This window comes from Bos mutus, chromosome 6 (assembly GCF_027580195.1).
Source record: "Bos mutus isolate GX-2022 chromosome 6, NWIPB_WYAK_1.1, whole genome shotgun sequence".
NCBI lineage: Eukaryota > Metazoa > Chordata > Mammalia > Artiodactyla > Bovidae > Bos > Bos mutus.
In genome coordinates, this window is record NC_091622.1 from 101,466,590 (window position 1) to 101,487,869 (window position 21,280).

Consider the following 21,280-nt stretch of genomic DNA (forward strand, 5'->3'; position numbering starts at 1 on the left):
TGGATCACAACAAACTGGAAAACTGTTAAAGAGATGGGAATACCAGACCACCTGACCTGCCTCATGAGAACTCTGTATGCAGGTCAAGAAGCAACAGTTAGAACTGGACATGGAACAACACACTGGTTCCAAATCTGGAAAGGAGTACGTCAAGGCTGTATACTGTCACCCTACTTATTTAACTTATATGCAGAGTACATCATGAGAAATGCCAGGCTAGATGAAGCACAAGCTGGAATCAAGATTGCCAGAAGGAATATCAATAACCTCAGATAAGCAGATGACATCACCCTTATGGCTGAAAGTGAAGAAGAACTAAAGAGCCTCTTGATGAAAGTGAAAGAGGAGAGTGAAAAAGTTGGTTTAAAACTCAACATTCAGAAAACTAAGATCATGGCATGTGGTCCCATCACTTCATGGCAAATAGATGGGGAAACAATGAAAACAGGGACAGACTTTATTTTCTTTGGCTCCAAAATAACTGCAGATGGTGACTGCAGCCATGAAATCAAAAGACGTTGCTCCTTGGAAGAAACGTTACGACCAACCTAGACAGCATATTAAAAAGCAGAGACATTACTTTGCCAACAAAGATCCATCTAGTCAAAGCTATGGTTTTTCCAGTAATCACGTGTGGATGTAAAAGTTGGACTATAAAAAAGCTGAGTGCTGAAGAACTGATGCTTTTGAACTGTGGTGTTGGAGAAGACTCTTGAGAGTCCCTTGGACCACAAGGAGACCCAACCAGTTCATCCTAAAGGAAGTCAATCCTGAATATTCATTGGAAGGACTGATGCTGAAGCTGAAACTCCAATTCTTTGGCCACCTGATGTGAAGAACTGACTCATTGGAAACTACCCTGATGCTGGGCAAGACTGAAAGCGGGAGGAGAAAGGGACAGAGGATGAGATGTTAGGATGGCATCACCGACTTGATGGACATGAGTCTGAGAAAGCTCCGGGAGTTAGTGAGGGACAGGGAAGCCTGGCATGCTGCAGTCCATGGGTTTGCAAAGAGTCAGACATGACCGAGCAATTGAACTGAACTGAAAGCAAGGAGTCAGGGCCTTGTCTCTGACCACTGATCTAGTGGCCAGGACCTGGTGCTCTCACTGCTGCGACCCAGCCTCAGTCTCTGGCAGAGAAACCCATCCCGGCTTCAGGCTGCTGCAGGACAAGACCACCTGAGATCACATTTGGTACCAAAATCTGGGAATTTAGAAAGTCAAAGTAAATCACAGGCGTTGCTGAGCTGCGGCTTGAGGCCCCTAACTTTTGCTCTTGCTTTCTGATTCTCACTCTTCACTTTGCTTTCAAGACCCAAGGGCATAATCTCTGCCCGTTCACAGCATTACGGGTACCCCCCAACATGGGGGTGGCAGGCTAATTTCCCCAGGCCATGCTGATTCAAACAATGCTTGGGTGATAGCTGATGCTGTCCTCTGAGACATGGTGGAAACCATGTGATTTCCACCATGAAACCATCACAAATTATTTGTGATTTCCAACAGTGCGGGAGCCTGAGGGGTCTCTCTCACTGTCCTATATGGAACCCTCCACTACAGTTTTCTTTTCCACTTTACTCCCACAACAAAGTCTCTTTCTCACTCCTTATTGCTGTGCTCTTCTAGGGAAGGATTTCCTAGATATCATTCCTTAACTGCATCCCTGCCACAGTCACAATTGGTGCTGTCTATGTCAGACAAAATCGATAGATGATTCTTAATTGTATCTCAGCTGCCAGGAAGACAGAGAAAATGATTTGGGGTTCTTCTGTTGTCTAGTCCCTCACCTCACTCAATGCCCAGAAATCTACTTTGAGAATTTCTCTGCCTTTCAGCCCTCAAGCTTGAACCCCGTGCCATCTTCCATTGTGCCCAACTCCGATTTCCTCAAGGGTTCTTCTTTGCATCTATCAGGTCTCTTCACTCCAGGCCTTGGCAGTCTATATATCCTATTATGGACAGCCTACCAGACTGGCTGCTACCCAGAATCCCAAATCATAAACATCATAGATGCTCAGTCAGTCACGAGGAATACACCCCAGCACAGGAAGACTTATCACAGGACATAAACTCTATAGATAATGGATCCTTCCTAAGGAAAGTCCAGGCAACCAGTCTGAACTGGTTCAAAAGCCCTTCTCTGGCTGTGCTGGAGGAGCTTCGCACAAAGTCACAAGGAAGGCCAGACACGTCTGGTCGGCAATCAGTGGGTGAATAGAGGATGCCTAGACCCCCATCAAGTTCAAAGGGAATTTCAGGGACACCCAGAACTCCTTCAGGTTAAAGCCTCCTGTTAACTGTTCCTGGGACACTGGATTCCATTCTCAGAGTGCTGTCTCATTCTTTGCTGGAGGTTTCTCAACATGGGAGAATCCCCCTCCAAGCCAGAAGAGACACCTCTGCAGTATATCCTTAAGAATTGGAAATATTTTAATGGATGGGCCAAAAAAGGAAAAACTTAAAATTCTACTGTAACAGGGCTTGGCCTTGTTTAAGTTGGGAAATGTAGAAAAATGGCCTGAAACTTGGTCTCTCGATTACAATACCATTCTGCAACTGGATCTTTGCCACAGGATGGGAAAATGGGGTGAGGTCAGGTTCTCTATAAAGGCTTTCATGATCCTTTACCCAAACCCTGCCCTATACAACTCTTGTAATTCAAAGCCTGGGAACCAGCAGAAGACTCTCTTGACATTTTAGATGATCCTCTTCTCAGCTCTCTTTATCTTTCAGGGGGAAAACTGAGCTCCTCCTACTTCTGACAGTATCTCTGCATCTCTGGAGCCACCTACTTCTCCTGGTCCCTCTGACTGACCCAAACTCCACCTTCCCAATGTCCCACCATACATTGTTACCCCAAGAAAGAGAGACTAGGCCCTCTGGGGTAACTCGCAGTGGAGCTTCCTATCGCCCAGGATAAGGGGAAGTGTGCCCCTCTTAGGGAAGTGGCGAATGGCAAAGGGCCAATCAGATTACATGTGCCTTTCTCTTTAACTGACTTAGTCCAATGCACACAGAAACTGAAGACCCTAGTAAGTTTCTTGAAGGGTTTCATGTCCTAAGGCTGGTCTATGATCTAACTTGGGAGGATGTTCGGGGAGTCCTATCTACCTGATTATACCCATGAGGGAAAATGGAGAATCTGGAAGCAGCCCAGGGGTAGGCTGACCAGCTTGCCAAAGACCAACCCGAACATTATGCTATGGGTGGAGAAGCAGTCTCAAATCAGGAACCCTCTTGGAATTTTTTTTTCCAGAAACTTTATTTTCCATCAGCCAAATTCATTTTAAGAGTTCGTATAAGAATAGCTTAAGATCACTCAGTGGTTATTCCTACCCGTGCAGTGGCCTCAGCAGTGGGAGATGCAATCCAGTCTTCAGTGGCAGGCTGAGGAAGTCAAGGTTGGTGCCACCTAAGGGGCTTCCTGCTGCAAGGAATTTGAGGGACACCCTGGTCCTCTATTCACAGGACATCAAGGGTTCTGGACACGGTGAATGTTTCCCTTTTAAGTTACAACGGGAATCCAGAACAAGGCTGTATAGATCCCTGTCTGAGTAACCCCGAAAAGCCTCTCTTGGAATTATAATTCCCAGGAGGGAATAGAAACCAGGAAGTACATGATCCAGTGTGTATTAGAAAGGATGAGAAAGCATATTAAAAAGTCAGTTAACTATGAAAAGGTTAAAGAAGTGACCTAAGAAAAAAAGAGAAAATCCAGCCCTCTTTCATGGGTGGCTTACAGAGCCATTTAAGGAAATATACTAACACAGACCCCCTCCTCTGCTGAAGGTCAGTCCTTGCTGAGCCAGGCCACCCCTAATATTAGGCAGAAGCTCCAAAAGTTACAGTTTGGCCCACAAACGCCCATCCCCCAGCTCTTAGATGTGACCTTTGGGTTTCTAATAATCAAGATCAAGCTCAGAGAAGGATAGAACCCAACATAAAGAAAGACAGGCCAGGGTTCATGCAAAATTAATAGTTGTTGCTGGCAGTCATGCCTTGTGACCTCAGAACAACCCAAGGGGGCTAGGAAAGTCTGATTATCCATTTGGAGATAAGACCAACAAGAGAGAATGCTAAAATACAAGCCAACAGGCCGCTGAGATTGCCAGAAAGAACTCCCGGGGCCATGGCCAACATGCAAACAAACAGATCACTGGAAGAGGGAGTGCCCCCAGTCCTGCAGGGAAGCAGGGTGCTCCCGATCCCGAGATGGCCATGCCATAGGACTGAGGTGGCCTGGGGATTCTGGTAGCTACCCCCAATAAGACATCTATATCCATTGAGGAGCCTGGGATAGTCCTTGATGTGACAGATATGAAAATCAATTTCCTAACTGATATGGAAGCCACTTACTCTGTCTTAATTTCTCACACTGGACCTCTTTTCTCCAAAAACTGTACTGTGACCGGTGTCGACAGAAAGCCAAGCGCTTATGACTTTACTGGGCCTCTCACTTGCCAATCTGAGCAGCGGTTGATTTTACATGACTTTTCAGTTGTGCCTCAGTGTCCTACCCCACTCCTGGGAAAGGACCTTCTGAGCTCCCTCGGGGTCACTCTCTGGTTAAAACGTCCTAAGCAGCCCCTTATCTTGACTTTAAGACACACCTCTTGACTCTAAGACACACCAGCCAGAAGAGCAAGATTCTACTTCCAGCCATATACTATAGGCAGTAGACGCTTTAGTATGGGACAAAGGAACCCCTGGAAGGGCCGTAAACACCCAACCTGTAAGAATTAGCCTCAGGCCAGAAACTGCCTATCCTAACAACAGACAATATCCTATAAAGCTGGAAATGAAGAAAGGTTTACAACCCCTCATAGATAAATTCCTAAGGCACGGCCTCTTGGTGCTCTGCTGTCTCTGTACAACACTCCTACTCTACCAGTTGTTAAGCCAAATGGGGAATACAAGATGGTACAAGACCTGAGAGCAGTAAACGAAGTGGTGGGCCCTATACATCCCTAATGGCCAATCCTCCAGTTCAGTTCAGTCACTCAGTCGTGTCCAACTCTTTGCGACCCCATGAATCACAGCACGGAGGCCTCCCTGTCCATCGCCAACTCCCGGAGTTCACCCAAACTCATGTTCATCGAGTCAGTGATGCCATCCAGCCATCTCATCCTCTGTCATCCCCTTCTCCTCCTGCCCCCAATCCCTCCCAGCATCAGGCTCTTTTCAAATGAGTCAGCTCTTTGCATCAGGTGGCCAAAATATTGGAGTTTCAGCTTCAGCATCAGTCCTTCCAATGAACACCCAGGACTGATCTCCTTTAGGATGTACTGGTTGGATCTCCTTGCAGTCCAAGGGACTCTCAAGAATCTTCTCCAATACCACAGTTCAAAAGCATCAATTCTTCAGCACTCAGCTTTCTTCACAGTCCAACTTTCATATCCATACATGACCACTGGAAAAACCACAGCCTTAACTAGACAGACCTTTGTTGGTAAAGTAATGTCTCTGCTTTTGAATATGTTATCTAGGTTGGTCATAACTTTCCTTCCAAGGAGTAAGCGTCTTTTAATTTCCTGGCTGCAATCACCATCTGCAGTGATTTTGGAGCCCGCCAAAATAAAGTCTGACACTATTTCCACTGTTTCCCCATCTATTCCCCATGAAGTGATGGGACCAGATGCCATGATCTTAGTTTTCTGAATGTTGAGCTTTAAGCAAACTTTTTCACTCTTCTCTTTCACTTTCATCATATTAACGCAAATCCCTAAGGACGCTAAATGGTTTATTGTACTCAACCTTAAGGATGCCTTCTTTTGCATCCCAGTTCTTTCCTCATCATACTATCTGTTTGCCTTCAAGTGGACTAACCCCAACTCAGGTCAAATACCACAATATACCTGGACAGTATTGCTTCAGGGGTTTCAGGACAGCCCACACTTGTTCACCCAGGCCTTAGAAAAGGAACTAGAAACAGATGGCTGGCGGCACATAGATCAGAAATCGCTCATACCTCTCTCTGACCAATGGAAAATTAGTAAAGGGCTACATGATTCTCTCCATCTGGGGGAGATGCAAGGTCTATGATTGTTTTCTGATGTTTTACAGGGAAAGGGCTCCTGGTGACAACGTAAGAGTTACTCGAGCCTGTGCCCTTTGTGCCACCCATAATCTAGGAAGTACCTTCAAGCCTCCCCTTCTTGCTAGCCCAGTCCAGTGATGAGGGACTCATCCAGGAGAGGACAGGCAATTAGATTTCACTCAGATGCCCTCTTTTCAGGGCTTTACATACTTAACTAGTCTTTATGGATGCCTTTACTGGATGGATAGAGGCTGTCTCCATTAGAGCAGAGAAGGCAACTGAAGTTGCTAAGTTGCTCCTAAAGGAAATTATTCCTAGAGTCGGGTTGCCTCATCACCTTCAGAATGACAATGAGCCTTCATTTGTAACAAAGGTCACGCAAGAGCTTTCACAGGCTTTAGGAATTAAATACCACCTCCATTTATCCTGGAGACCTCAGTCCTCAGGAAAAGTGGAATAGGTTAATCATACACTAAAGAAAACTTTGGGCAAACTCTGTCAAGATATGTCAGAGTTGTGGTATCACCTGCTGCCAACAGCCCACTTAAGGATCAGGGCAGCTCCTAGAACCACCACCAAGTTAAGCCCTTTCGAAATGACCGACAGAAGGCCATTCCTTACTCTGGACATGCTAACTGATCAAGAAACCCAGGCTCATCTTAAATATTAACACATTATAAATCTGGACCAGGTCCAGAAGGCCACACAAGAATATGGCAACCGAGTACAGCCTGCTGCAGATGACCGTCTGAGTTACCCTGTTGTAAAACCTGGAGACTGGGTACTCTTACAGACCAGGAAAAATGAGTCCCCCAGAGACTAGCTACTCCCAAAATGGAAAGGTCCTTACCAAGCCCTGTTGTGTGCGCCTATGACAGTCAAACTCCAGGGGTTTCCAGCCGGGCTCATCTGTCCAGGATTAAACCTGTTCTCCACTGATATATTACAGGACCCTGAAGACCCACATTCCAACTATCTCTGTGATATAGTTGATATAGATATCCACCCCTTTCTCCAGGATCCAGAGGACCCAGAACCTGAAAATTCCAGTGCATGATCTGAAACTACTATTTAAAAAGGACAAAAGAAAAAATGAAAAAAAAACCCTTAAGACCCTAGGCTAAGTGTCCATAGCTACTATCTTCCTTTTGCCTCCCAGTACTTCAATCCAGTTACAGAATATTTGACACGGTCTGGTAGATTTAGATAATTATTCTCTTTTTTGCTCTGACCCTTCACTGGTGGCTCAGATGGTAAAAGCATCTGCCTACAATGCGGGAGACCTGGGTTTGATCCCTGGGTTGGGAAGATCCCCTGGAGAAGGAAATGGCAGCCCACTCCAGTACTCTTGCCTGGAAAAGCCCATGGACAGAGGAGCCTGGCAGGCTGCAGTCCATGGAGTCGCAAAGAGTCAGACACGACTGAGCGACTTCACTTTCACTTTCACTTTGCCCTGACCCTTCCTCTTAGAATTCACTGAGCTTCTCTGTCCATGCTGGGTGATTTAAATACGTCCCTGACTGGTGCTAGTATGAAGCTAATGATTGCCTTGCTTTTCTATGCCTTGTTGTTCACTAAGTCATGTCCAGCTCTTTGCAACGTCATGGACTGCAGCGAGCCAGGCTTCCCTCTTCTTCACTGTCCCCCAGAGTTTGCTCAAACTCATGTCCATTAAGTAAGTAATGCCATCCAACCATCTCATCCTCTGTTGCCCGCTTCTCCTCCTGCCCTCAATCTTTCCTAGCATGAAGAGTCTTTTCAAATGAGTCAGCTCTTCGCATCAGGTGGCCAAAGTATTGGCGTTTCAGCTTCAGCATCAGTCCTTCCAGTGAAAATTCAGGGTTGAGTTCCTTTAGAATTGACTGGTTGATCTCCTTGCAGCTCAAGAAACTCTCAAGACTCTTCTCCAGCACCACAGTTCGAAAGCATCAATTCTTCAGCACTCAGCCTTCTTAACGGTCCAACTCTCACATCTATCTGTACAAGACTACTGGAAAAACCATAGCTTTGACTATATGGACCTTTGTCAACAAAGTTATGTCTCTGCTTTTTAATACACTAATTTATGTTACATTTTGCCTAGTGCTCTACTGTCTTCCATACTTGTTGCAAATCTGAAACTAAGACCTTTCAGTCCAAGAAGAAGGCCTGGGACCAAAAGGATCAGACCTTCCATTTTAGAAACAGAGAATTACTAGAGAAATAGAAAAATACTAAAATTTTAAGCCTGAGATTATCAAAAATATGTTGACCTTGTACAACCAGATTTCTACCCTTGTTTGAGTCTCTGATTATAATAATCTTTTACTAGTCTTTAGCTTCTGCCTCTCTAATCTAACTATTTACTTTGTTTTCTCTTGGGCGTCACAGGACAATGGTGATACAGGGACTCCAGACACTCCCCAGAGCAGATTTTGTCAAAATAACAATGGAATTCACACTGGGGCCCTTTAATGAGAAGGGAAAGAGCTCCACGACCCCCAACTAGGTAGGGTCTAAAGCCCCTTGCCAGCCTGAAGAAGGTACAGAAAACAGACCTTATGTCTTCCCAATAAAGATTTCTCAGGGTCTACCTCTCTCAGAGATTTGAGGCAGGAGGTAGATGGGCCCCCTCAGGGTAGACAATCCAAAATGAAAATAGGATGATTAGGGAGAAGGCTGTGCCCTACCCGATGGGAGACCACGTATTTCTCATTCTCTAAGTCAGGAGACCTCCCCGACTGCATATTTGCAGAACTGCTCCTTGGAGGTCAAAAGAGGAGTGATGCTAAATGATGCTAACTACCCATAGGCCTCTTCGGTGAAATTCATCTTGGCTGAGAGATGTGCACGCAAACATGGAAGAATCCTGAGATATACAACACTGTAAATCAGCTGTACTTTAATAAAATCTATTTTCTAAATAATCCTACAGAGAGTGCCCTGGTGGCCTAGTAGTTAGGATTCCAGGCTCTCACTTCTGTGGCCTGGGTTCAGTCCCTGGTCAGGGAACTAAGATCCCACAAGCTACATGGTACGACCAAAAAAAATACCTTAAAAATAAAAATACTATCACCTCGTGTTGTGTGTATGAGTACATAGGGCCAGGGATACACCAGTTGTCAGGCAGGCAGGGAGGAGGCCATGGCTGCAGTTTGAGGAGGTTCCAAGGCCCTCTGTGCCTGTGTCTGGCAGAGCCGGTGTGAGATGAAGAGACAATCCTAGCACCCAGATAATCAAGAGTTTGGGCCAGACCTTTGGGCAGACACTGAGATAGGAGGAGACACTGTCAGACACTGACAGTGAGGAGCCAGACAAAAAGCACAGACTAAGGTGATGAATTAATAAGGAACTTAGTGATTTGGGGGCTTCCCTCGTGGCTCAGATGGTAAAGAATGCACCTGCAATGCAGGAGACTTGGATTTAATCCCTGGGTTGGGAAGATCCCCTGGAGAAGAGAACAGCTACCCAGTCCATTATTCTTGCCTGGAGAATCACATGGACATTGGAGCCTGGCGGGCTACAGCCATGGGATCACAAAGAGTAGGACATGACTGAGCAACTTTCACTTTAGTGATCTGGCCCATGATCCTCCAGCACAATGTTCTGCAGGTCAAGCTGGGGATGATATTTCATTGGCAAGCCACAATTATGGGACCTAATGACAGTCCATATCAAGGTGGTATGAATTTGTGACAATTCATTTTCCTAACACTACCTCTTCAAACCACCTAAGGCTACATTTACCCTAAGAATTTATCATCGAGATCTTCCCTGGTGATCCACCTTGCAAAACAGGGGATGCACGTTTGATTCCTGGTCAGAGAAGTAAGATCCCACATGTCATAGAGCAACAGAGTCCATGTACTCTGGAGCCCGCAAGCCCCAACGAGAGAGCCCACATGCCACAACCACTGAACGCTGGGCGCTCTGGAGTCTGCGTGCCACAACTAGAGAGCCCGAACACCGCAACAAAGGATACACATGACATAGCAAGGAACCCGAGAGCTGCGACTATTAATAAAACTGAGGTAGCCAAAAGAATACATATTTTTTCAAAAAAAGACTTCATCATCCAAACATCAACAGGAATGGCAGCACTTGTCTCAAAATCCTAAGATTACAGTGGTCACCTGCCTTAACTATTCTTCAGTTCTTTTACTCACTTGTTCACTGCTCTGAGATCGAAACCCAGATGATCCCTGAGTACTAATACCCTGAGTACTAATACCCTGAGTACTAATCCCCAACGCCAAAGAATGCTCAAACTACTGCACATTTCTACTCATGTCACACGCTAGCAAAGTAATGCTCAAAATTCTCCAAGCCAGGTTTCAACAGTACATGAACCATGAACTTCCAGATGTTCAAGCTGGATTTGGAAAAGGCAGAGGAAACAGAGATCAAATTGCCAACATCCATTTTATCATCAAAAAAGCAAGAGAGTTCCAGAAAAACATCTACTTCTGCTTTATTGATTATGCAAAAGCCTTTGACTGTGTGGATCACAAAAAACTATGGAAAATTCTGAAAGAGATGGGAATACCAGACCACCTGACCTGCCTCCTGAGAAATCTATATGAAGGTCAAGAAGCAACAGGTAGAACTGGACATGGAACAACACACTGGTTCCAAATTGGGAAAGGAGTACGTCAAGGTTGTATATTGTCACCCTGTTTATTTAACTTCTATGCAGAGTACATCATGAGAATGTTGTATTCTCATGCTGGGCTGGAGGAAGCACAAGCTGGAATCAAGATTGCCAGGAAAAATATCAATAACCTCAGATAAGCAGATGACATCACTCTTACAGCAGAAAGTGAAGAAGAACTAAAGAGCCTCTTGATGAAAGTGAAAGAGGAGAGTGAAAAAGTTGGTTTAAAACTCAACATTCAGAAAACTAAGATCATGGCATGTGGTCCCATCACTTCATGGCAAATAGATTGGGAAACAATGGAAACAGTGACAGACTTTATTTTTGGGGGCTCCAAAATCACTGCAGATGGTGACTACAGCCATGAAATTAAAAGATTCTTGCTCCTTGGAAGAAAAACTATGACCAACCTAGACAGCATATTAAAAAGCAGAGACATTACTTTGCCAACAAAGGTTCATCTAGTCAAAGCTATGGTTTTTCCAGTAGTCAGGTATGGATGTGAGAGTTGGACTATAAAAAAAGCTGAGCACCAAAGAACTGATGCTTTTGATCTGTGGTGTTGGAGAAGACTCTTGAGAGTCCCTTGGACTGCAAGGAGATCCAACCAATCAATCCTAAAGGAATCAGTCCTGGGTGTTCATTGGAAGGACTGATGCTGAAGCTGAAACTCCAATATTTTGGCCACCTGATGCGAAGAACTGATTCATTTGAGAAGACCCTGATGCTGGGAAAGACTGAAGACAGGAGGAGAAGTGGACGACAGAGGACGAGACAGTTGGATGGCATCACCGACTCAGTGGACATGAGTTTGGGTGAACTCCGGGAGTTGGTGATGGACAGGGAGGTCTGGCGTGCTGCAGTCCATGGGGTCCCAAAGAGTCGGACACGACTGAGCGACTGAACTGAATTGAACTGAATCCCTGAGTACTATAGATCCCTGCATGGATCTATAACACAGAGATAAGCACAACAGAGTATCTCAGGAATAGACTCAGAAGTATGCCATGTGATACTGCCTTAAGGTCAGAATAACTCACATGATAGACGGAATAAATCTGTTACATTTTTTAAAAAATTTTCTTATCAGGCTGCTGCCCTCTCAGGCCTTGTCTTTTTATTTTTTGTTTATCTCCCTCCATTCATTCACATACTCATCTGAGAAGACTTATAAGTTCTTCCAGCTTTAGACAATAACTGCTCTTAGAAACTGGGAAGGAGTTAAAAGAGAACACTTGCCCAAGAGTCGGAGTTTTTTAAAAATGGAAGATGCATACTATATGGCCAAAGTCTTCACTCTAATGTGGTTATGAGGCTAAAACCATTCTTCACAGTTCCAACATGCTGAAGAATCATCTGAGGGAGAGAGAAATGGAGGCTTGGTTGTCACTTCAAATGAAGCAGTATTACTCCAGCAGCGTCCATGCCACTCTTGTTTAAGCCTTCCACTGTAAGAGATTTGAGATTACATGATATACTTTATGCTCATCACAGATGTGGCTGCAGAACTGGTATTGAGCTGGTAGCATCAGCAGAACAGAAAATCAGATGTATTTTATATATGTCAATAAAGGAATGACCTGTTTTTATCCTACAGACAGTGCAAATTGGAAGTCAAATACCCTTTGTATTCCAAAATAGAGCCTCAAACATCTTGTAATTTTCATTTAAATTGTAGGACGCTTGAAGCTGTTAATCTATTTTTCCAATAACATACTGTTTAATATAGCCCAGAATAAATGATGCAAGTTGTCAATGGATGAGTGATCAACTAATAGCTTTGCTAGTAATTGATTTATTTTTCTTCAATAAAGTTGCAGAAACCAGTGGGAAAACATACTAGCACCTCACAGAAAAAAAGAACCCAATACTTGAACAGAAAGTTCAGAAAAGAGTTAACAAGCATAGTAATCACTAATAATTTTTTACGTACATTACATTAACATGTAGGGACTTCCCTGGTGGTCCAGTGATTAAGATTTCATGCTGGAAGTGCAGGGTGCACGGGTTTGATCCTTGGTCAGGGAACTAAGATCCTACATGACATGTAGTTCGGCTGAAAAAAATTTTTTTAATCGAAAAAAAGATAACTTTGTGTTTCCTAAAAAAACAAAACTATTTTAAAATGAATGTCACTTGTTAGTAAATAAGAGTTGAGTGAAAAAGACATTCTCATATGCTGCAGACAGGAGTGAAAACTCATACAATCTTTCAGGAAAATGTCTGGCAATAAGGTACTGACAGCTTCATCACTGTCAGTCTAAGGAGCTGTCATAAATGAAACAGAGACCAAGAAAACAATAGCAAAGATCAATGAACCTTAATGCTGTTTCTTTGAGAAGACTGACAAAACTGATAAACTTTTAGTCAGATTCATCAAGGAAACAAAGGGAGAGGACTCAAATCAATAAAAATAGAAATGAAACAGGAGAAGTGACAACACTGCAAAAATACAAAGGATCATAAGCAACTACTACAAACAACTATATGCCAATAAAATGGACTACTTGGAAGAAGTGGACAAATTCTTAGAAAGGTACAAGCTTCCAAGACTGACCTAGGAAGAAACAGGAACTAGGAATAGACCAATCACAAATAATGAAATCAAAACTGTGATTAAAACTCTTCCAACAAACAAAACAAAAGCAGGTGTTGTAATAAATAAGCTGAAATACTGGCAAAAATTTATTATTATTATAAACGTTCCTGTTTATAATAGCACTATTATTTATAAATACATTCTTATTTATAATAGCATTCTTATTTATAAAAGCTGAAAACTGAGAACAACTTAAATGCCCAAAGTGAGTCTAATTTAAGTAAGTTTACAGTACAATGAGATAGGATGGAGTTCTTAAAATATAAACATTCTAACAGTGAGAAACGTTTATGTTAGGAGGTTAAGCAAAACAAATCTAGATCAACTGCCATAGATAGAATGCTCCCAGCCACGTTAAACAGCACCAAAAGAGACCAAATGGAAAGGCTCTAACATCTTCACAGTGATTCCTTCTATATGGAAGATCTTTCTTCTTTATTTTTCTACTATCTAACATCTTTGAAATAACTATGAATTACTATTTGCATAATCAAGAGAAAGGGAACTAAACGGAGTAAAAGAAGAGTAAGTTGTGGTTCTTTCTTTTTTAAGAAGACATTCTTTGTTTTATAAACAGAGCAGGTAGGTGAATTACAGAGAATTTAGAATGGCACACGTAGATGTTTACATGGAGATTATTTTAATCAACAATTAATCTAATCAGTCCCTGTGTAAAAAATTCCAGAAAATCTATTATATGAGAGGGAAGGAGTAATATGATTTTCTTTTTTTTTTTTAATTTACTTTTTATCAACATAAAGTTCACCACATTGTGTTAAGTACTGCTGCACAACAGTGTCTCAATTATACATATGTATACATTCTTCTGCATATTCTTTTCCATTGTGTTTATCACAGGCTACTGAATATAGTCTCCTGTGCTCTACAGTAGGACTTTGCTGTTTATCCATTCTATATATACCAGTCTGCATCTGCAAATCCCAAACTCCCAATCCAACCCTCTCCCAACCTCCCCCCTTTTAAAAAACTTTGTATTGGAGTAGAGTCGCTTTACTCTGCTGTGTTTGTTTCTGCTGTATAATAAAGTGAATCAACTATGCTGCTGCTGCTGCTGCTAAGTCGCTGCAGTCGTGTCCGACTCTGTGTGACCCCACAGACGGCAGCCCATATACGTATACACATATCCCCTCTTTTTTTGGGTTTCCTTCCCATTTAGATCACCACAGATCATTGAGTAGAGTTCCCAGTGGTATACAGTAGATTCTCATTAGTTTTCTATTTTACTGGGTTGGGCAGATACCCTGGAGAAGGGAACGGCTCCCCACTTCAATATTCTGGCCTGGAGAATCCCATGGACCATTCCAGGGGATCTCGAAGAGCAGGACCCGACTGAGCAACTTTCACTTACACATAGAAGTGTGTGCGTGTCAGCCCCAGTCTCTCAGTCCATCCCGCCTCCCCTGCCCCACTTGGTGACCCTAAATTTGTTCCCTATATCTGAAGCTGTGGTTATTTCAAACAGCTTTCTAAAAGTTGATGACTCCATGAGGAGCCAGATTGTTGAGATGACTCAACCATTGTCTTTGTTCACAGGTTTTTATAAGAAAACCTAACAAATAGCAAAGTTTCCAGGAAGAGATACCTGCAGAAAATGGAATGCAAGGGTGTGGGAAGGACTGATGGGCAGAGTCAGGACCTAGAGAAGGATGGTAATGGGGTTAGCCCAAAACAGCACCCACTCCACCCTCAGGATAAAATAACCCAAAGGGAAAATGAAGCATCTCAAAACCAACTGGAAATACCTGTTTACCCTGCACTGGTGCCCTGCTATTTATAATAGTACTGACAGTCCTTTTCCCAGGATCTTTTCTGGCCTCAGCTCATCAAATCAGATGTAGTTAAGATTATAACCATACATTCGTGTAGCCAGTCTAAACCCTAGAATTATGAGAAGAAAATCCACAAACTGTAACAAATGCGATTAATGGAGTTTGTCAGCCATGAAAGCAAATGACTGATTCTGATTTTCTATGATAATATCAGTAAAAATAGCTACCATTTAGCTCTTCCTATAAGTGTCAGGCCTTATGATAGGTCCTTTATATATGAAGATGAACAGAATCTGACACCCCCAAATATACCACTTTGGCATAAAGATTATTTTGAGCAGAAATCAATTAAGAAGAAGCAGATACAAGAAGAGTTCCTTACCCTCCTCCTATTTGCCTAAAAGTAGGACATAAAGTTATAAAAGTGTTTCCTGTCCCCTCTCTACCAGGAAGATAGGAGCTAATCGCTGGAGACAACTCTAGACCCTTTTAAGCCTAGAGGAACCTACCCAACAAACCTTAGCTAGCTACCATTGGTTTCCCCATATGTTTGCCTTCCCACCTCTAGAAGCTAAAACTCCTTTTCCTTTGTCATGTCTCTAACACTGTATTGTTCCTTTAAGGTGGTATGTAAGGCAAAGTTCTAACCACCTCTTTGAGTCACTAATTTGTGAGTACTCCCATGCGTATGTGTGACACATATGTTAATAAACTTGTTTTTCTCTCGTTAGTCTTTCCTTAGTCTAATTTACAAGGTCCCAGCTGGAGAACTCAAGATGGGGAGAGAAAAAAGATAATTTTTTCCTCCCCTATACACCTCATTTAGTCTTTTCAACAATCCTGTCATGTAGGTACCTTTTTTTAGTCTCATTTACCCATGAATATAGAGAGATTTATAGAAGTTAAACAACCTACCATGGGCTAAGCTAATAAATGACAAGGCAAGATGATGGTCATTGACTCCAGGGTCCAGACTACATACGAAAAATAAAACAATAAAAGTTCATGAACTTCCCTTGTACAAAACATTATTCTTGCTATTGAAACAACATATCACATCCTGGGGACTTACCTGGTGGTCCAGTGATTAAGAATCCACCTTCCAATGCAGGGGACGTGGACTTAATCCCTGGTCGGGAAACAGGACCCCACATGCTGTGGGGCAACTAAGCCCAAGCACCAGAAGCTACTTCCAAGCAAGCCCAGTCTGGAGTCCGTTGCCACAACCAGAGAGAAGCCTGCGTGTTGCAACAAAAGATCACATGCCGCAACTAGACCCAGTGCAGCCAAAAAATAAAAGAAAAAAATTTAAAGAAAATAAAATCACATCCTGGTTGCTGTTATTCACCTTCCTAAACCCTTAATTCAGGTGCTGAAATACAGGGGCACAGTAAACATCTGCTAACTGATACAAATGTTCATGAAAAGGTAATGATATCAACGATACAAATGTTACTAGAAAGGTAATGTCCTAATTTACATGTCTGAATAACTCCTTTGTTTTGAAGAAATTACATGATTCAAACATTCATGATCTTAAATATAAAGAATATTTCCTAGCACTCACAGTAGGTTGTAAGTTACTTTATAGAGGTCTTCCTAAAAAAATACATAAGCAAAACTCAGCAATCAACTACCAAAAATGGGTGGAAGCAGGAAAGTCGGGACATTTGACAGTCATGATGAAAGTGGCCATTTACCTTTTCTTTCGACACTTTTACCAGAGGTTAAGCCCTAAAGCCATGGCTATTTTTTCTCTACCTTTAACTGCTCAACCAGGAGCTCACGTACCGAGTCCAGTAGCCAAATTTAATAAAAATATAGAGTGCCACTGAGTTCAAGTATTTTGTAGGAAAACCCAGGATCAATCTCAAGCATCTGGTATAAATTTCTAGGTTTTTTGATCAGACCATTTTTAGCTACCATGTCTGGGACATTTAAGTGCTCATTAAATATTAGCTTTTGTGTTGTAATTATTATTAGTTATTATTATTACTAACATCTGTTACATCTAACTGAGAAAAATAACTATGTCAGTACCAAAAATAAAGTTCTTTGCTCCTGCTTACAGTTTTTGGATTTTCTTTGCAAAGACTTTTGTTAATAAAATTTAGTAATTTCTTTCAAATGCTAAAAAAAGTGAATTAGCTCAGTCGTGTCCGACTCTTTGCGACCCCATGGACTATAGCCTACCAGGCTCTTCTGTCCATGGGATTTTCCAGGCAATAGTCCTGGAGTGGATTGCCATTTCCTTCTCCAGGGGGTCTTCCCAACCCAGGGATCAAACCCGGGTCTACCGCATTGTAGACAGACGCTTTACTGTCTGAGCCACCAACAGTCATGTAATTCCATGATGAAAGGAGACCACTATTATGAAACTACCTACCTTTTCTCTTGAATGAAATGAAGTCAGCTATGTATGACTTTTAATTTTAATGTAATGTATGTAAAGTAATTTTGACATTGTTAAACTGCAGTGCATTCAATTGGGTATATCTTTCCCTTTCTCCTTTGCCTTTTACTTTTCTTTTCTCAGCTATCTGTAAAGCCTCCATCAGATGACCAACATTGCCTTCCTGCATTTCTTTTTCTTTGGGATGATTTTAGTCACTGCCTCCTGTACAATGCTATGACTCCATCCATAGTTCTTCAGGCACCCTCTAGATGGTTAGACAGCATCTCTGACTCAATGGACATCAATGTGAACAAACACCAGGAGACAGCAGAGGACAGAGGAGCCTGTCGGGCTGCTGTGGGATCACAAAGGGTTGGACATGATATAGCAACGGAACAACAACTGCAGTGCTCGAGATCTGACAGTCACTCTCGTGGGAACACCCAAAGTTTGACGCAACAGAGCTCCTGGGGAAGGAGGCGGTTCAGGTAATGAAGCTCAGGACGTGTTTGGTTATTTGTTGGGTTCAGGTTATTCTTTTCGTAGCTGTTCCACATACGTGGTGAGAGCAAGAGACTAAATTCCAACGGAAATACCCATTTGGTGAGCAATCCCTAAAATGATGAGAGGGAGTTTGTTTCTGGCACTTGGAAGAAGTTGTTTTGACAGAGTTGATTTGATGTAGGACAAATGGCACCTACAATTGCAGTGTATGAAGGCGGCTACACCTACATTCCAATACTGGGAAAGTCTCAAAGTGAAAAACAAGTCTGGAGAGTGAAGGTAGATGACTTGAAGAGGAGAGAGAGAGATCGAAACTGAAAGGAGTACATGAATGGAGGAAGTGAGCCTATTAGTAGAAAATCCAAAACTGATACACTGGCAACTTTCTCCTTCTCTAAGACAGTGCTAAGTCATGTCTGACTCTTGGCAACCCCGTAGACTGTAGCCTGCCAGGCTCCTCTGTCCATGGGATTCTCCAGGCAAGAATACTGGACTGGGTTGCCATTTCCTTCTCCAGGGCATCTTCCCAACCCAGGAATCGAACCCAGGTCTCCAGCATTTCAGGCAGATTCTTTACCGACTAAGCTACATGGGAAGAATATGCCCATGATTAAAAATAAAATAAACCATGGTCCCTAGGTTCTTTTCATAGATTATATCTGTTCTGAGAGACAATGAAAACATCACGAAGCCTTCCTGTCAGTGCCTCTGTTGTCTTGCTTCCTGCCCCTTTAACTCCCAAGTGAAGCAAAAGAAAAATCATAATTCAGTTTCACCTTGGGCTCCATAATGGTGGATTGGTGGCTCAGTGAAGTCTGAATAGATTCAGCAACTTCCCTGCTATCTGTCCCCAAACACCAAGGAAGGAATGGCAGTGCTATGATCCAAGACTGTCTATCTGTGGGATGAAAGATGGTCTTATATGTATCCATTCTGTTCTCTCTCCATCATGATATAACAATTATGTTAGAGTTAATGGCATATTACTTAGCTATTGGTCACAAGATCCATGCTAAAGAGAACGACTGTGTGTCACTCTGAAATCCTGGACTTGGAACTGGTTATGATTTTGAGGAATAAGTGAGTGGGTTTATATATAAAAAGAAGGGTGTAAATGAATGGGAGTGGTCAAAAAGGTAACTGGAGACATCTATTCACTGCTGCCCAGCTGCCATTCTCCTCCTGCCATGGTAAAATAGCATGGCATTTCTTTTGCAGAAATACCCCACCTCGTAATTCTCAGTCACACAATTTGACCCTAACTTCTGTTCTTGTATTCAGAATAGCTTAAACCAATCAGCCAAATCAGGGTTTTAGCCTTGAACCATTTGGAGCTCTATATTATATGTGGGGGCTGGGGGAGGGGTGCTGTCCTGTATATTGTAGAATATTTAGCAGCATCACTGAACTCTACCCACTGGAGGCCTTTGTAATACCCTTCAGTTAAAGTAACCAAAAATGTTTCTAGGCATTGCCAAACATTCCCTGAGGGGGAGAGGGAGGAGGAAAAAAAATCACCCCTCATAAGAAACCATTGAGCCAAATTCACCCTTCATCTTACTAATCAGAGTTCTTGATTTCAAAAAAAATTAATAACAGGTATACCTTATTTATAAATTATTGAGACTTTACTGGGGTCTCAGACAGTAAAATAATCTGCCTGCAGTGTGGGAGACCCAAGTTAGATCCCTGGGTTGTGGAGATCCCCAGAAGAAGGGAATGGCTACCCACTCCAGTATTCTTGCCTGGAAAATTCCATGGACAGAGGAGGCTTGCAGGCTATAGTCCCTGGGGTTGCAAAGAGTCAGACATGACTGAGCGACTAACACTTTGACTTTAACCATACTTAGCACTTATTATACATGAGGAATTGCTCAAATAATACTCAATAGCTCATGAGATAGTGTACTAGGTGGGGTAAAGACAGTATTTATACAACAAAAAGAACTCAAAATGCAATGGCTTAGAAAACAAAGACATTTCTCTCATATTCAATACTCTTGATGTGAGTAGCAAACATTGGTGAACTCAAAGACCCAGGTCCCCTCCATTTTGTTGTCTATTTGGTCTACATTACGTCTACATGGCCAAAGCTGGATGACAACCACGTCAGGGTTCCACCCACCAAGAAAGGGAAAGGGTAATGGAGGAGGTATACACAATGCCTTTCAAGGTTCAGATGTGAAAAGGGAACATATTCCATTGGCAAGAACTTAGCTACATCCCCACACTTAGTGTAAGTCAACTAGCAAATACGGCCTAGCTGTACAGTCATGTGCTCAGCTATCACACAACTGTGGATTTGAATGTTTGTGTCCCCCAAAATTCATGTTGAAGGGGGATTCCCTACTATGGTATTATTTGGAGGTGGGGCCTTTGGGTGGTATTTAGGTCATGATGGTGGAGCGCTCATGAATAGGAGTAGTTCCCTTAAGAGATACAAGAGAACTGATCTCTTTGTCTATCATGTGAGACAGAACAAAAGGCGACCATCTGTAAACCAGAACATGGGCACTCACCAAGAATGTGACAATGCTGGCACCCTGATCTTGGACTTCCAGCCTCCAGAACTGTGAGAAACAAACGCTTGTTGTTTAAGCCACCCAGTCTTTGGCATCCTCTTGCAGCAGCTTGAACTGATTTTCAAAAAATACCATAGCTTTGAAAAAAGGGGGAAATAATTTTTGTAGAAAACTAGCAGTCTCTGAATACTACCAGTTTACAAATTAGGACAGTAAAGTACAGAGCTAAAGTAACTTGCCCAATGCCATATGGCTGGCAAGTCAATTCCAAAGCTCATGATCTTAAACACTAGGTCACTATTTTTCAAATCTCTGAATGATAACCTAAAATAATAAAAGCATTTTACTTAGCAACTTAGGACATATATGTGCATGTTTATATGTGTATATGTCTCATGACACAATCCTTTCCCTTATCACAGTCAATGAACACCAATATTTCTATTCTATAGTATTTCATTTTTAAAATGTTGCTAAGACCCACTATATTGATTTCATAAGCCTTGATGTATTGAGATTAACAGTTAGAAAACAGTGCACCACACTCAATTCTGGTAGGAGAGCTGGAATTTGTTGAAAGACTACTGGAGAGCTCACAGTATGAACTATATGAATAAGAAGGCTGAAGAATAAAATTTAGAAAACAGGTCAGTCCAGCAACTTCAAGAAACCCAGAATCACAGCTAAAATAATATCTTGGGAAGGGTCTGTGAAGATGAACCTGATGCCATCAATATTACTTCCACCTCTGCCTCTGGACACTGGATGCCATGACACTGTCACTGAAATCAATGCC

At 42.5% G+C, this 21,280-nt stretch overlaps 1 protein-coding gene across 2 annotated transcripts in view; it reads right to left on the reverse strand.

The window, feature by feature from the left end:
• The window catches only part of SLC10A6 (solute carrier family 10 member 6), a 62,922-nt gene extending 42,308 nt beyond the window's left edge, over positions 1-20,614 (reverse strand). For both annotated transcript variants that reach the window (XM_070372656.1, XM_070372655.1), the window contains exons 1-2: positions 20,482-20,614; positions 16,136-16,301 (exon numbers count right to left, since the gene is read on the reverse strand). The gene's annotated coding sequence lies outside the window, so the exon portion shown is untranslated. The remainder of the gene's footprint in view (positions 1-16,135; positions 16,302-20,481) is intronic.
• Positions 20,615-21,280: the final 666 nt, after the last annotated feature.